Genomic DNA, 19013 nt, shown 5'->3' with positions numbered 1-19013 from the left:
ATGAAGATGCTTTAATATGTTCATATTGTATTTAAATGATATGTTCTTATTATGTGTCTTAATTATGTATTTAATATTCTTTCATTTCAACTCGTAAATTTTTTATTGTATATATTTTATTTAATTGAAAAAATATGGATATTCATTTTATTGGATCTAAGATCTATGATGTAAATATATGTCTAGCAGACTTGGTACAACACATACCATATTTAAAAACAAGAAATATTTTTTTCACTTGACAATGGAAAAAACTAATATGAATACAACATCTGGTAGTGCAAGATTAATTGAAGGCTCTAAAAGAGCTAATATTTTACTACCTTAAGGAATAAAGTTTACAGTAGAAAATGTATTATTTTCAATTAAGTCTCAATGAAGTTTATTAAGTTTTAAAGATATTCGTCTAAATAGATATCATATTAAGACAACAAATGAAAAAGATACTTAATACCTCTATATTACATCTATTATCTCATGTAGGAAGTGTGTGTTGCAAAAAAATTACTTACTTTGTTCTCTAGATTAAACTACATAAATATTAGAATAATTGAAACCCATAGTAAACTATAAGTTTACTAATGATTTTAATGTTCGGCATTACTAGTTAAACCATCCTGAATCAATAATGATGCAAAAAATTATTGAAAATTAATATGATCATTCGTTGAAAAACCAAAAGATTTTTCAATCTAATAAACCACTCATGTGTTACTTGCTTTCAAGGCAAAAAAATTATAAAGCTATCACCAGCTAAAGTTGAAACCGAATTCCTTATGTTTTGAAACATATTTAGGGTTATATATATGAATTCATAATATAATTTAGATGTTTTATGGTTTTAATTGATGCATCAACTGAATGGTCAACGTGTATTTTATTATCAACTTGCAATTTGACATTTGCAAGATTAATCGCCCAATCGTTTTGTCACGACCCGGAACTCCCAATCGGGCCCGTGACAACCGCCGCGAGACCTCGACAGACATTCTTCACCCCGAATGCCGATCGAAACCCCGCAAGGCTCTCGTATCAGCTTCTGCACTTCCCCGGTGAGCAATAGTTATCAAATATCAAAATACGAAGGATTACAAATCATTTTCAAATCATAACATAACATTTTTTTTCTGGCTCACAGAGGCATTTTCGTCATTTTTGTCGAAAACCTCGAAACTTGCTAAAAATGTAGTAAGTAAGCCGAAAATATATATTTAATGATTTAAAAACAAATTAAATATCTAAAACATTCATTTGAAGTGAAAATTTGACCATTTGAATATAATAAAAATATTCAATAAAATAAACTATTTTCTTATAAAATAATTTTCATAAAACTATCAGTACATAATTCTTATAGAGTAAAAGTTAATTATATTTATATATACTATAAAGCAAATAACCAAAGCATAAAATTTCTTTTACAGTGACACGTGGGCCCACATCTAACCAAAATGCATCGGAAGTTGGAAACCTACAGCTTTTACCGATTCGAGTCCAAATGAAAGTCCTTGTCAAAGTCAGCTAACTATGGAATTCCCTGAGCCTGAAATGTGAGGAAATGAGGGTGGTGAGATTATAAAATCCCAGTGAGTAAACAGATACCATCTAAACTATCTAAAGTCGAGTAAATGGAGACAATTAAAATAAATCATCATACTGTAATTTCATTACCTTTCAACTCATTTCAACCAAATAAAATCAATCCATAAAAATCGAGAAATCAACTTGGCTTATGAATTTCTTAAAACTTTGGCTCATGCCAAAACTCATACTCGGTGATACCTTGTGCAGGGCATCTAACCGAGTCCGCCAAGGCTGTTAAAATCTTGTATACACTTAAAATATATTTTAGTTTGAGAAAAATACAGCCGTTCCTTGGCGTTGGCTGAGTTCCCCTTCACGTGGTGGTTTGGCATGAAGTGAACCCTAAGCTATACCCCAGGAGATACTTTACGCGCCTCTCCGTTCGAGGTAATAATATAATGGAGTTTACCGTGCCCCTCTAATAGGCTGGTCCACGGAACCCCCTCTGCAGTAAATAATTAATATATAATCCACCAATCAATAAAATTCATTCTAGCATGACATGGCAATTTATTGCAACCTAGCCTCTCAAGGCTGAATACACAGTATAAATAATTCTAACACCAAAATCAGTTTAGCCATTCATGCTCATTTATTATCATAAGCCATTCAATTCAAAACCATAAATTTGCAACACAAACTAGCAGTCTCCAATTACTCTATTTTCAAAACCAATATTCGATTTTCCAGAAAATTTATAAAATCACAATTTCTCTTAAAACATAGCAATTTACCATTTAAACTCATTTTTCATAAAATCACACAGTTGTATAAAACTACTCTAGATAATTAAGACGATAATAAGTTCACTCACAGTTCTAGGAGTCGATGTACTCCTAATCTCAATCTCCAAGCACAATCTCTGTACTTTTACCAGTGTACTTTGTTCACCACCTATCCACAATGTACAATACATAATTCACCACATCAATACTTGACCATTATAAAATTAATTCAGGCTCGGTATATATGCATGATATGATATACAACTTATCCGACAACCGCTTAAATGCGGTGTTGACCTAATTCGGCCTATTATCTCCAATTTAACTCCAAATCAATTCTTCTCACTTTCTACACTCCAATTATAACTAAATTACCTCCATGACTGTGAATGAGATTCAATTTATCAGTCTCGGTAGCAAATTACGAAAATACCCCTAGTGGGTAAAAATCGTATTTTTGCTTCGAAAATTTCCATTATTTTTCTAGGCTCATAATTCATCATTATTCATCATAATTTCTCAAATAAACATCAAGATCATCAGCCAATATTCCCCTAGAAAATTCGGCCAATAATGGTAATGGAGGAAAATAAATTCTTTTCTTGTTGTTTAGTTCCTAAATATGCTAAACTAACTTAAAACACTAGCATAACTTAAAATCAAATTAATCTAACAACTTTCTCTCTCCTAACCCATTTTTTCAGAATTGAATTCATCATGAAAACATGTAATTTAATCATGGAAAATAAAGAGAAATGCTTGGGAATAAGAAAACTCAAGCTTAATAGAAAAATCTCACCTTTTTCACTTAATTTTCTTGAAAATTCACACTTTTTCTTTGATTTTCTCTCTCTAGGGTTTTGTTTTTGTTTTCTCTCTCTTCTTGCTGGTTTGGCCGGCCATGGGGTGGAAGATGGGCTGATTTTATGCCTTTTTATAAAGAAATAATAAAATAATAAAGGTATGACACATGGCATCATGTCATTGGCCCGTTTTTAAAATTTTAAAAATTTTAATCCTTTTTATCTCCACCACACAATTAGTCAATGGTCAAAATGAGGATAAAGGAAGACCATGTGCTGGAAAAATGTCCTGGTGGTGGAAAATTACAATTTTGCCCCTGAGGTGGCAAAATTACCATTTTACCCTTTTACTACAAATTATACCGAAATTAAAATTTTTCACTTCTAAACCTCAAATCTTACTCCAATAAGTCAAATTATACTCCAATAAGTCAAATGGGGCCAAAAAAATCTTTTCTAAAATTCTCATTTTGTCCCCAAGTGGCAAATGACCATTTTTCCCCTAGATAGCAAAAATTTCGATTTGACTCCAAATTGATCATCGAACTCCGAATCACCAGATTAAACCATTCTGGGACTTTAAAATTCTTAATTTCATCATAAATTCTCTATTTAATCTAGTTCGAGGCTTAAATCAACTTTATTGTACCCCTAGGTACAATACAGACTTTTGTAAATTTTTTGAGATTCTCCTAGCATGCAAACATGCTATCCATCACATGTATGTCATGATAAATATTTTTATAGAGTCGGGCTTGTCATCTTCTCCCCCACTTGGATCAACCATATGATCCTTCTTGATGACTGATTTCGACATCCGGCTAAATATTAATATTTTAATATTATTTCATTAATAAAATATTATTTTATTCTAAAAATTTTATCTTGTCTCCTTGGTACCCAAAATACCTTATTATGCCTCACTTGACTTCCAAATCGCCTTTTATCTCACAAATTCTCCTCCGATAAAATTATTATTATTTTATTGTTATTTTCTCACTTGTGGAATATTTTATCCAAAACTACTCCTTTCGTCTTTTATCACTTCTAAATATTTTAATTGACCTCAATTTGCATTCGATCAACTTTATTTATCACCATATCAAAGTATGGGGTATTTAACGTTTTGTCAAACCCTGCTTTGTAAAATAATTATAACGTCATTCACATGCTCGATAGAATGTTTGTATATGTAGGAAGTTCGAGAAATCGTTAAATGATGATATTGCCCTTAATGGTACCATTGAGTCGACTAAGCCTCGAACTAGTTCAAATAGGAATTTTAAGGTGAAATTAAGAGTTTCACAGTTCAGGGATGACTCAAAATGGTAATTCGGAGTTCAAGGATCAATTCGGAGTCAAATCGAAATTTTCACTATTTAGGGGCAAAATCGTAATTTTTCCACCCGTAGACAAAATTTGAGATTTTGAGAGAATTTAGATCACATTTGACAAATTGGAGAATGATATGAGTATTAGGGATGAAAAATATGTCTATGGGTAATTTTTCAGTTTTGAGGCAAAAATGTAATTTTTCACTTTACGGGGGTAAAAGTGTAATTTTTAAAAATTTACCTCACCAAAACTTTGGAAAAGTCTAGAAATTTCATGGAAGACATGGATAAGCGAAGAGGATTGAGTGGTAGAAAAAGAAAGTCAAAAAGATGGCTAGAAAAAAATAAAATAATAAAATATTCAAAAGGTAAATAAAATAATAATATTTTATTAAGCCTATTAAAAGGCTTGAAAATTCCAGAATTATTCATTGGGAGGGTCAGCCAAAACCAGCAGGAGCGAGAGAGAAATAAGAACAAACCCTAGAGTGAGAAAATTCAAAGAAAAAGTGTGATTTTTCAAGGAATCAAGTGTTTAAAGGTATGATTTTTCAAGCTTAGCTTAAGATTTATCATTTCCATGCATTTCTCCTTATTTTCCATGGTTAAATTATGTGTTTTGATGATGGATTCAAATCTGATCATATGGGTTTAGAGAGAGAAAGTTGTTAGATTAATTTGATTTTGAACTATGTTAGTGTTTAGTGTTAGTTTAGAATGTTTATGAGTAAAACAACAAGAAAAATATTCATTTTCTCCATGAATTTCTCTAGCCCGAATCTAGCCAATGGTGTGTGAGGATGAGGTTGACTTTATTTTAAGAGAATTAGATGGAAAAATGATGAATTATGAGGTTGAAAATTTAATGGGAATTTTTGGTGCAAAAAATTAAAATTTTTACCCATTAGGGGTAAAAGTGTAATTTATGATCCGAACTGATAAATTGGACCACATTCACAGTCATTGAGGTATTGTGGATATAATTGGATAATTGAAATTGAAATGTATGGACTTGGAGTTGAATTGAAGATTTTAGAAATTTACACTGTGTATAGGCGAGTTAGGTCGGACACTATGATTAAGCGATTATCCAAACATTTCACACCCTATCTAGTGCATACGCATGGATAAGAGCCTGAAATAATATATATTGATTTGACACAAATTATTGAATTTTTTGTGTCATGTATTGTGGATAGGTGGTGAGCTATCTGATACGGGTAAAAGACTACACCCCGAGGATTGAGAATAAGAGTATATCTACTCCTAGTACAGTGAGTAAACTTACTATCGTCTTAATTATCTAGAGTAGATTTATTTAATTGTGTGATTTTATGAAAAAATGGTTTAATTGGAAAATTATTGTGTTTTATGGGAAAATGAGATTTTATAAAATAATGTTATAAAATTTTTGAAAATTTAATAATGATTTCAAAAATAGAGTAATTGGAGACCTATACTATGATTGTGTTGTTTATCCATGATTTTACATTAAATGGCTTATGATAAATGTGGGTATGACTGGTTATTTTTTGCTTTAAAGAATATGTGAACTACTTTGATTTGCCTTGAATGTGTTAAGTGAGCCATGTCATACTGTTGTGATTTTATTGGTGGGTGGATTATAAAGTGGGCACTACAGTGACGGGGGTTCCGTGGGCCAGTCTAATTAGAGGGGCACGGTTCCCAATTATTGAGCTTACCTCGATTGGAGAGGCGCGTAGGATAACTCTCGAGGTAGGATTTGAGTACACTTCACGTTGGCCACCACATGAAAGTGGGACTCAGCCAACGCCAAGGAACGGCTGTGTTATCAGAGGTGAAATGTGTTTGTGTGTGTGACAATAAATAGCCTTGGCGGTCTCGGTAAGATGCTTTCGCGAGGTATCCCCGAGAATGGATTTTTGGCAAGGGCCAAGTTTTTGAAAAGTGCATAAGCCATGTTGAGTAATTAGATGAAATCTAATTATTTATATGGGTTGAGATGAATTATTTTAATTGTCTCTTATTACTCGGCTTTAGATTATTTTGATGATGTTTGTCTACTCACTGGGATTTTATAATCTCACCCCTTCTTCCTATACATTTTTCAGGCTCAGAATAGGCAATAGACTATCAATTGCATCGAGAAGTAAATTTCGGAGTTGCATCCTAGAAAGTAAGGTTATAGACTTAAACCTTCTCAGTTATTTGGGGGCTCACGTGTCATTGTAATTTAAATTACATACTCCAATTTTCTATATTACAGTATGTATAAATTTATTTTGTTTTTATGTGTAGAAAATTAATTTTTGATGTTTCAAATATATATATATATATATATATTGTTTTACATTAAAATAGATTATTTTAATTAATATTTTTATTTTATTTTATTTTTCAAAAAAAAGAAAAGAAAAAAAAGAGAGAGAAATGGAAAAACTGGTACGAAAGCCTTGCGAGGTCTCGAAGGGCATTCGGGGGAAGAATGTCTGTCGAGGCTTCGCGACGGTTGTCACGGGCTCGATGGGAGTTCCGGGTCGTGACACGTTTATTTGGAAGCACATTTTTCTGACTATGTAATCAAGACAATTCGTCTTGATAATGTTAGTGAATTTACATCTCAAACCTTTAAAATTGCATATTAGTTGGAATAACTATTGAAGAACCTGTTGCTTATATTCATACATAAAACGGTCTAGTAGAATTGTTTATTAAACACTTCTGATAGATTGCAAGGCCATTACTTATTAAATTTAAACTTCCAATTTCTATTCGAGGGCATACCATTTTAGATGCAGTAGCATTTGTATGCATCAGGCCAAACGAGTTATTATAAATTCTCCCTTATACGATTGGTTTATGATCAAAAAACAAATATTACTCATTTAAGAATTTTGGGGTGTGTGAGTATATGTTTCAATTGCTTCACCACAATGCACAAAGATGAGTCTTCAAAGGAGATTAGGAATAAATGTTGGATACGAATCTCCATTTGTAATTAAATATTTAGAATTATTAATAGAAGATTTATTCATGGTAAAGTTTGTTGATTATCATTTTGATGAAAAAAATTTTTCAACATTAAAGGGGAAAATAAGCAGTTGGAAAAGGAAATTTCTTAGAATGAATTATCATTATCTAGTGTTGATCCTTGCACAAATCAATATGAACTTGAAGTTTAAAAGATAATTTTTTTTTACAAAATATAGTAAATTAGTTACCAAACATATTTACTAACCTAAAGAGAATAATTAAATCTTATATACCAGCTGCAAATGCTCCTAGTAGCATTAATGTCTCTATATGACAAGGCATGCCAAAAACGTGGAAACCAATCAGTTCCAAAGATAAAATTCTCGAAAAAGGAAAAGAGCAAATATTCAAGATAATTAGAAAGAGAAAGTAAAAACTTTAGAAGAAACCCCTGACATAATTGATAAAGGTTTCAAAAGAAATTCAAGTACTTGAAATCATTGAAAATGAAGAGATCTCAATCAATTATATCATGATGGGAAAAGATGAAATTGGAATAAAATAAACATCAATGATATTTTTGTATACAATATAGAGCTCAATATTATAAAACAAAAATGACGATCTTGAACTTATATTTATTGAAGAATGTAGACAAAAAAATGATTGGCCAATGTCGAAAGATACAATTAAGGAGGTATTGAATTTACTTGCAAAAACATTAAGTTTTTGGACTTGTAGTCCGTACACCATATTGTATAAAACCAATGGGATATAAATAGGTATTTGTGCAAAAACAAAATGAGAAAAATGAGATTATGAGATATAAAGTATGACTTATCGCATAAGGTTTTACCCAAAGACCTGGTATTAAGTATGAGATATATTCTCTGTGATGGATGCAACAATTCTATATTAACTAGTTTGGCAATAAATGAGAAAATTGAAATGCATCTAATGAATGTAGCTACATCCTATTTATATAGCTCACTTGATAACGATATCTATATGAAAATCCTTGAAAGATTTAAGTTGCCTGAAGCACAAAATTTGAATTCTTAGGAAATTTATTCGATTAAATTAAATAAATCTTTATATGGATTAAAGTCATTAGACGCATGTAGTATAATCATTTTAGTAAATATTTGTTGAAGAAAACTATAAAATGATCATATATGACCATGTGTTTTTATAAAAGGATTCATATATGAATTTATGATAATTGTTGTTTATGTTGATGACTTAAACATTATTGAAACTCTTGGAGAGTTATCAAAAGCTGTGGATTACTTAGAGAGAATTTGAAATGAAAGACCTTGAAAAAATAAAGTTTTGTTTGGGTTTTTAGACTAAACACTTGACAAATGAAATTTTTGTCTATCAATCTAATTATAGAGCAAAAGTGTTAAAATGATTTTATATGGATAAAGCATATCCATTGAGTTCACCAATGGTTGTAAGGTCACTAGATGTGAAAAAATCACCCTTTCTAACCTTGTGAGGATAATGAAGAACTTCTTCATGCTGAAGTACAGTATCTTATTACAATTGGAGTACTAATGTATCTTGCTGGCAATACATGACTTGATATATCATTTGCTATAAATTTATTAGCAAGATATAATTTTTTCTCCAATTGAAAGACATTGAAATGGAATTAAACGTATACTTCGATATCTTCGAGGAACAATGGTTATGGGCTTATATTATTTAAATGCATTAAAATCAAATTTGACTGGTTATGCAGATGTAGAATATTCATTTGATCCACACAAGGCTCGATCCTAAACAAGTTTCTTATTCATATGTGGAGGTATGACTATTTCATAGTGTTTTGTAAAACAAACTATAGTTGCTACTTCTTTTAACCATGCAAAAATTTTAGCAATTCAGGAGACAAAGTCTTGAATATGTCTAGTTAAGATCTATAACTCAATATATTCGAAAAATGTGTGGCTTGTCAACTAAGAAGGAAATGCTAACAACATTATATGAGGATGATACTGCTTGTATAAAATAGATAAAGGAAGGATACATTAAAGGCAATAAAACTAAATATATTTCATCAAAATTCTTCTTCGCTCATGATCTTCAAGAAAAAGGTGATATTGGTGTTCAACAAATTCAGCTAAGTGACTGTAAAAGAGGTTTTTGTGATAAGAAGAGGAAGTGTTGCAAATAAGTAAGGGATGTACCAGAAGTGGCAAAGAGGAAGATTGGAGCAATTCTTGTAGTCTTGAGTGTCGTGACAAGTGGAAGAGAACAAGAAGAGAATAGGTGCTGTGAGTGAAAATAAGCTAGAAAGAGAAGCTTTGAGTGAAAGTCAGGTAGTTCTGAAGGTGATAAAAAAGTTCCCCTTTTGAAATGTGAAGCCTTTATATATAGTGTCAAAAGTAACGGTTGCAAGAAAATGCTTTAATACATGTAATAAATGATATTATTAAGGAAAATGTTAATGTTAGGATCGTTACTAAGAGTTAATGTTGAGTAACAGTTGGAAACTTATTATGTGACTTTTGAGGTAATTATTTATAATAAGATTTATTCTCAAGTAGAAGCTAATAAAGAAGAGCTGTACGTGAATAGGCACAAGAAAAGAAGTTGTACGTGAATAAGTACAAGAGAAGAAGTTGCAGATGAACAGGTGCAAGAGAAGAAGTTGTACATGAATAGGTACAAGAGAACAAGGAAAAAGTAAGAAACACTTGTACTTCAAGAAAAGGTTAAGAGAGAGACATCTTAACTGCCTCCATATCTGAGACACCAAGCCAAACTCTCTGGAACATCTCCATATGAATGTAACCCATCTGCCACTTATTCCGAATTACTTTCACTATCATCTATGTGAAATTGTTATTTCGAGTGAAGTAGTTCTACTTGTATTAATGGTTCCACATGGAGTAATGCTCCATTTATTCTAGTTGTTCTGCGTGAAGTAGTGCTTCACTTGTAATGGTTGTTTTCATTATTATCTATATAATTTTACGTGATAAAATAATTCTTTAGAGAATAAGTATTAACCAAAATCGACTATCTACATTTTGCCCCCTGCATAAAAATTAATTGCTAAAAATAATTCTTATTTATTAATTTAAAATGTAAAAGTTTTATTTTGTACTATAACGTATTGTATTGTATCACTTTGAGTAGTATCGCCTTAGACAGTAACATCTTAGCCAGTAATGCTTTAGGTAGTAACATGTTACTGTCTTGTGTAAGGTGTAATACCAATATTTTTTGTAATATATGATTGATTATGCAATAATATTTTTTCATATAAAATAAGATTTTCAAGATACAAATGGTAAAAGGAAAGTTAATCTTTTTCTTAAAAACCTTGATTTTGTGTGCTTTATAAATATGAAACTACTATAGACAATTTTCTTCATTCAGATTCAAAGTAAAGGAAAACAAAATTCAGAGCAAAGTTGGTTCTTTTGAGAATCTTTTCAAGCAAGTAAATTTTTCTTCTTCTTGTAATTGATTTTTTTTTTAAAAAAATTGAATTTCTTTTACTTGTTGCCCCCTGCATGACTTTTTTTTATTGAAATATGAGGAAGAAAAAAATTTTCATGCATGAGATGATACTTCTTTTTTTTTATGTATATATATATATATATGTTCAAACAAATAAATATATTATTTGATTTTAGAAGAAAATCACAAAACAAGAATATTTATGTTTCAAAGGAGGACTAACTTTATAAGCAAAAGAAAGAAAAAATCCTGCTTGATACGGGGATTTGTTTCAATCCTTTATTACCCATAAATTATAGTTTATAGCTAAAGCCTAAAAGCAAAAGTGCCAATGGTTGGGATTTTTTTTAATTGATTAATTGATTTTTTTAATTGACTCTTTGTCTGGAAGCTTGTTTTGATATTTCTGTTTGTTTTTGAAACTCACAACTCAGAGTCACAAGCTTTTTCTTCTAAATCTCTTTTTTTTTTAAGTATAGTTTATTATTTTATCTTGATGTATAGCATTTAATAAAAAAGAGAAATATTAGAATAAAAGAAGCAAGCAAAGGCTAAAGTGAAAAAAGCAAATAAAAAGTACCACTTGTCAACTTTTGATAGAGAGAGAAACGATAGAATAAAAAAACAACTAATAAATAAGTACATAAAAGCTAACACATGTCATCTTTTTGGTTTCTTCTTTTATTTATTAGTAGCATAAGCTGCATGTCTCTCCTTTTTTTTTTTCTTTTATATATAACTTGACTTTGACTTTTGTAGTGTCTTTTGTTTTAGTGTGCTACGAGCCTTTTTCTTGAGAGCTCACGGCTTGAAGCTTGTGGCAAGTGTAGCAAGCTCTTTTAAGTAAAGCTCACGAAAACTTAAAAATTTAGGATCGAGGTACAAAATGACCATTTTACCCATATCATGAAAATTATCAGTATTTATATCTTATTCATTTATTTTACCCTTATTCATTTATTCCTTAGGCCTACTTAGACCTTAATAACGTCTGAAAGCCTACTTCTAGAGGCTCACAATGAGAAATGATGAAATTAGCCCTAGCTTGTGTTATTGCGTCTACACCTAGTTACGGGCCTATAGAGGTCGAGGTCTCACATCTTCCTTGGAAAATGAGTTAGAAGACATTGCAGCGAAGATAGCTTCACTAAAACAACATGAAGCTAAAGTACGAGAACAATTAGATGTATTTTGCCAATAATAACTTTTTTCTATGGAATATGTAATTTGCTAGTCTTTTGCTTTTCCTTTACTCTTTTTGAAAGCTCATTTGAGCTAGCACTTTGCTATTGATATATCATATTTCTTTTTCTTTTGCAATAATAATAATGCTATAGGCTTGTTGCGTACTTATTCACATTTCATATTATCGTATGGGGCCAAAGGGTAACTCTCAACTTCTTATCAAGGAGATTAACTCTAACTTGACATGAAGGAGATTATTTCATCCCTTTAAATAAGCAAGCGTAAGAGTTGCGGCCAATTTATGAGTATTAAGCAAAGGCCAAAGGTGAGTGATGAAGCTTGCGGCCAATAACATAATATCATTACAGCCAAATTATGAGCGATAAAGCTAGCGGTTGAAATGTTAATGGTAAATTATGGTCAAAGATTGAGCAATATAGCTTGCAATTGATAATTCTATTTTATAGAATTATTTTACTCCAATTTTGTTATTAAATATTAGCTAAGTCTTTAATTTTCAATTGTTATTTTTTTTATTTTTAGTAGTTTTTATAATTAGGGTACTTTAAGTTAGTTATTTTAATTTTATGTTTTTCTTGTTAATTTGATTATTATTTATTGGTTTTTATTTGTAGGATTAAAGGTGATTGGGCTTAATTTTGGAAAATAAGGTGTAGACAGACCCAAAATCTACTTGCATATATTTCGGTATTTTGGCTATATCTCGAGCTACAGAACTCCAAATGATTCAATTCTTTGACCAGTGGAAGGATAAGAGACAGAGCTACAACTTTAATGAAGATTACTTTTCACATTTCTGCTTCAAAGATAGATAAAATCGTGTTAGAAAATGTCTAGATGTACTGTGCCGGGAATGGAAATTTGTAAAGACTGATAATTGATTTTTGGGCCTTTCATTACACTTTTATGCCCAATTAAACCCTAGTTGAAGGAATTTTAGGTTTAGTCTATTAGTATAAATAAGATATGTTTAACAACATTAGAGACAACCTTTGAGAGATTTAAGAAACTAGAAGTTCAGCTGAAACTTGGAGATCAAGTCGGCAATAATTGTTTTGTGTTCTTCCTTAGCTTTTAATTTTCTTGTTACTTTCAGTGGTTAAATTTATTATAATGTTATTTTTTTTTTGCAATTATAAGTGGCTAAACTTTCTTTTTCTAGGATTGCAATTGAACTCACATGTAATTTAAATTTTTAAATCTCTTTCTTACTTATTTTAATGGGACTTGAATTGTTTATTCCAATTTGTTCTTACTGCTTTTAATTGTCTGATCATCAATTAGATTGATCTAGGAACCTAAACAAACTTGAGAAAGAGAGTTTAGAGTAGACTAAAATTGGGATAGCATATGATCAAATTAATTGATTTGCGTATAAGATAGGGATATACTTATAGGCCGTATGTAGCCAGATTAGAGCCTGAACTTAATGAGTCAGTTTTAATTTCAAATCACATAGGGATATAGTGTTTTGGTTAAAATAGATATTTTTATAGGCTGAGTCGGGAGACCTTTATAAATAATTTAGGACTTTAGGTTAGCAATTCAACCCATTAAAATAACTTAAGTAAGAGAAGGAAGATTTAGATAAAGTGTGAGGGATATTGTGATCCTAAGCTTGTTTGATTTGATATTTTCTCAAGTTATTATTACTTCGATTTTTCTTGTTGGTTTTAATTTTAGTTAATTACTTTTAGTTAATTAATAAATTTTGATTGTTTGGATAAGATTGAATTGTTCTAATTTTAATAATTAGTAAAGTTTTAGATCAATTCTCTGTGGGATCGATACCCTGTTTGCTAATATACTATCTATTCGATACGTATACTTGCGTAGTAGAATTTTAAATGACAGCAACCAATAATATAATATAATTGCAGCCAAGATATAAGCAATGAAGCTAGCAGCTAAAATATAAATAGTAAAACACAACCAATATAAAAGCGGTGAAGCTGCGGCTGGAATGCTTTTCATTAAGAAAAAGTAAATCATGTATTTTGCATACAACAAAGAGTGGAGTTAGAATCTCATACATGATACTTCTTTATATATTGAAAATTGATTGGAGCAATGATGGCATTGTTTTTCGAATTTATCAATTTACTATATCCACTCTCACTCACCTCATGAACAATATATGGTCATTCCCATTTTAGGCTAAATTTAAAAGCTAGGGTTCCTCTTCTAATATGCTCAACTGCGTGTAGTACCAGATCACCCTCTTCAAAATTCTTTCTCTTCACTAGCTTGTCATAAGCTCTACTCAACCTCCTTTGATAGTGTCAAACCCTGCTTTGTAAAATAATTATAATGTCATTCACATGCTCGATAGAATGTTTGTATATTTAGGAAGTTCGAGAAATCGTTAAAAGATGATATTGCCCCTAATGGTACTATTGAGTCGATTAAGCCTCGAACTAGTTCAAATAGGAATTTTAAGGTGAAATTAAGAGTTTCACAGTTCAGGGATGACTCAAAATGGTAATTCGGAGTTTGAGGATCAATTCGGAGTCAAATCGAAATTTTCACTATCTAGGGGTAAAATCGTAATTTTTCCACCCACGGATAAATTTTGAGATTTTGAGAGAATTTAGATCACATTTGACAAATTGGAGAATGATATGAGTATAAGGGATGAAAAATATGTCTATGGGCAATTTTTCAGTTTTTGGGGCAAAAACGTAATTTTTCACTTTACGGGGGCAAAAGTGTAATTTTTAAAAATTTACCCCACCAAAACTTTGGAAAAGTCTAGAAATTTCATGGAAGACATGGATAAGTGAAGAGGATTGAGTGGTAGAAAAAGAAAGTAAAAAAGATGGCTAGAAAAATATAAAATAATAAAATATTCAAAAGGTAAAAAAAATAATAATATTTTATTAAGCCTATTAAAAGGCTTGAAAATTCCAGAATTATTCATTGGGAGGGTCAGCCAAAACCAGCAGGAGAGAGAGAGAAATAAGAACAAACCCTAGAGTGAGAAAATTCAAAGAAAAAGTGTGATTTTTCAAGGAATCAAGTGTTTAAAGGTATGATTTTTCAAGCTTAGCTTAAGATTTATCATTTCCATGCATTTCTCCTTATTTTCCATAGTTAAATTATGTGGTTTGGTGATGGATTCAAATCTGATCATATGGGTTTAGAGAGAGAAAGTTGTTAGATTAATTTGATTTTGAACTATGTTAGTGTTTAGTGTTAGTTTAGCATGTTTATGAGTAAAACAACAAGAAAAATATTCATTTTCTCCATGAATTTCTCTAGCCCGAATCTAGCCAATGGTGTGTGAGGATGAGGTTGACTTTATTTTAAGAGAATTAGATGGAAAAATGATGAATTATGAGGTTGAAAATTTAATGGGAATTTTTGGTGCAAAAAATTAAAATTTTTACCCATTAGGGGTAAAAGTGTAATTTATGATCCGAACTGATAAATTGGACCACATTCACAGTCATTGAGGTATTGTGGATATAATTGGATAATTGAAATTGAAATGGATGGACTTGGAGTTGAATTGAAGATTTTAGAAATTTACACTGTGTACAGGCGAGTTAGGTCGGACACTGTGATTAAGCGATTGTCCAAACATTTCACACCCTATCTAGTGCATACGCATGGATAAGAGCCTGAAATAATATATATTGATTTGACACAAATTATTGAATTTTTTGTGTCATGTATTGTGGATAGGTGGTGAGCTATCTGATACGGGTAAAAGACTACACCCGAGGATTGAGAATAAGAGTATATCTACTCCTAGTACAGTGAGTAAACTTACTATCGTCTTAATTATCTAGAGTAGATTTATTTAATTGTGTGATTTTATGGAAAAATGGTTTAATTGGAAAATTATTGTGTTTTATGGGAAAATGAGACTTTATAAAATAATTTTATAAAATTTTTGAAAATTTAATAATGATTTCAAAAATAGAGTAATTGGAGACCTATACTATGATTGTGTTGTTTATCTATGATTTTACATTAAATGGCTTATGATAAATGTGGGTATGACTGGTTATTTTTTGATTTAAAGAATATGTGAACTACTTTGATTTGCCTTGAATGTGTTAAGTGAGCCATGTCATACTGTTGTGATTTTATTGGTGGGTGGATTATAAAGTGGGCACTGCAGTGACGGGGGTTCCGTGGGCCAGCCTAATTAGAGGGGCACGGTTCTCAATTATTAAGCTTACCTCGATTGGAGAGGCGCGTAGGATAACTCTCGAGGTAGGATTTGAGTACACTTCACGTTGGCCACCACGTGAAAGTGGGACTCAGCCAACGCCAAGGAACGGCTGTGTTATCAGAGGTGAAATGTGTTTGTGTGTGTGACAATAAACAGCCTTGGCGGTCTCGGTAAGATGCTTTCGCGAGGTATCCCCGAGAATGGATTTTTGGCAAGGGCCAAGTTTTTGAAAAGTGCATAAGCCATGTTGAGTAATTAGATGAAATCTAATTATTTATATGGGTTGAGATGAATTATTTTAATTGTCTCCTATTACTCGGCTTTAGATTATTTTGATGATGTTTGTCTACTCACTGGGATTTTATAATCTCACCCCTTCTTCCTATACATTTTTCAGGCTCAGAATAGGCAATAGACTATCAATTGCATCGAGAAGTAAATTTCGGAGCTGCATCCTAGAAAGTGTGGTTATGGACTTAAACCTTCTCAATTATTTGGGGGCTCACGTGTCATTGTAATTTAAATTACATACTCCAATTTTCTATATTACAGTATGTATAAATTTATTTTGTTTTTATGTGCAGAAAATTAATTTTTGATGTTTCAAATATATATATATATTGTTTTACATTAAAATAGATTATTTTAATTAATATTTTTATTTTATTTTATTTTTCAAAAAAAAGAAAAGAAAAAAGAGAGAGAGAAATGGAAAAACTGGTACGAAAGCCTTGCGAGGTCTCAAAGGGCATTCGGGGGAAGAATGTCTGTCGAGGCTTCGCGACGGTTGTCATGGGCTCGATGGGAGTTCCGGGTCGTGACACGTTTATTTGCAAGCACATTTTTCTGACTATGTAATCAAGACAATTCGTCTTGATAATGTTAGTGAATTTACATCTCAAACCTTTAAAATTGCATATTAGTTGGAATAACTATTGAAGAACCTGTTGCTTATATTCATACATAAAACGGTCTAGTAGAATTGTTTATTAAACACTTCTAATAGATTGCAAGGCCATTACTTATTAAATTTAAACTTCCAATTTCTATTCGAGGGCATACCATTTTAGATGCAGTAGCATTTGTATGCATCAGGCCAAACGAGTTATTATAAATTCTCCCTTATACGATTGGTTTATGATAAAAAAACAAATATTACTCATTTAAGAATTTTGGGGTGTGTGAGTATATGTTTCAATTGCTTCACCACAATGCACAAAGATGAGTCTTCAAAGGAGATTAGGAATAAATGTTGGATACGAATCTCCATTTGTAATTAAATATTTAGAATTATTAATAGAAGATTTATTCATGGTAAAGTTTGTTGATTATCATTTTGATGAAAAAAATTTTTCAACATTAAAGGGGAAAATAAGCAACTGGAAAAGGAAATTTCTTAGAATGAATTATCATTATCTAGTGTTGATCCTTGCACAAATCAATATGAACTTGAAGTTTAAAAGATATTTTTTTTTTACAAAATATAGTAAATTAGTTACCAAACATATTTACTAACCTAAAGAGAATAATTAAATCTTATATACCAGCTGCAAATGCTCCTAGTAGCATTAATGTCTCTATATGACAAGGCATGCCAAAAACGTGGAAACCAATCAGTTCCAAAGATAAAATTCTCGAAAAAGGAAAAGAGCAAATATTCAAGATAATTAGAAAGAGAAAGTAAAAACTTTAGAAGAAACCCCTGACATAATTGATAAAGGTTTCAAAAGAAATTCAAGTACTTGAAATCATTGAAAATGAAGAGATCTCAATCAATTATATCATGATGGGAAAAGATGAAATTGGAATAAAATAAACATCAATGATATTTTTGTATACAATATAGAGCTCAATACTATAAAACAAAAATGACGATCTTGAACTTATATTTATTGAAGAATGTAGACAAAAAAATGATTGGCCAATGTCGAAAGATACAATTAAGGAGGTATTGAATTTGCTTGCAAAAACATTAAGTTTTTGGACTTGTAGTCCGTACACCAAATTGTATAAAACCAATGGGATATAAATAGGTATTTGTGCAAAAACAAAATGAGAAAAATGAGATTATGAGATATAAAGTATGACTTATCGCATAAGGTTTTACCCAAAGACCTGGTATTAAGTATGAAGAGATATATTCTCTGTGATGGATGCAACAATTCTATATTAACTAGTTTGGCAATAAATGAGAAAATTGAAATGCATCTAATGAATGTAGCTACATCCTATTTATATAGCTCACTTGATAACGATATCTATATGAAAATCCCTGAAAGATTTAAGTTGCCTGAAGCACAAAATTTGAATTCCTAGGAAATTTATTCGATTAAATTAAATAAATCTTTATATGGATTAAAGTCATTAGACACATGTAGTATAATCATTTTAGTAAATATTTGTTGAAGAAAACTATAAAATGATCATATATGACCATGTGTTTTTATAAAAGGATTCATATATGAATTTATGATAATTGTTGTTTATGTTGATGACTTAAACATTATTGAAACTCTTGGAGAGTTATCAAAAGCTGTGGATTACTTAGAGAGAATTTGAAATGAAAGACCTTGAAAAAATAAAGTTTTGTTTGGGTTTTTAGACTAAACACTTGACAAATGAAATTTTTGTCTATCAATCTAATTATAGAGCAAAAGTGTTAAAATGATTTTATATGGATAAAGCATATCCATTGAGTTCACCAATGGTTGAAAGGTCACTAGATGTGAAAAAATCACCCTTTCTA

The 19013-nt window shown here is 30.8% G+C and overlaps 1 long non-coding RNA gene across 1 annotated transcript; it reads right to left on the bottom strand.

The window, feature by feature from the left end:
* Positions 1–1430: 1430 nt before the first annotated feature.
* Positions 1431–3211, bottom strand: LOC148760915 (uncharacterized). The gene is made up of 3 exons (XR_016028143.1): positions 3109–3211; positions 2399–2478; positions 1431–1543 (listed from the first exon to the last, which is right to left on the bottom strand). It is a non-coding gene; the product is annotated as an uncharacterized LOC148760915 (long non-coding RNA).
* Between the last annotated feature and the right edge of the window lie 15802 nt (positions 3212–19013).

This window comes from Theobroma cacao, chromosome 9 (assembly GCF_053813885.1).
Source record: "Theobroma cacao isolate CCN51 chromosome 9, ASM5381388v1, whole genome shotgun sequence".
Classification (NCBI taxonomy): Eukaryota; Viridiplantae; Streptophyta; class Magnoliopsida; order Malvales; family Malvaceae; genus Theobroma; species Theobroma cacao.
The sequence above is the reverse complement of the archived record's forward strand: the minus strand, read 5'-3'. Positions and strand labels throughout refer to the sequence as shown.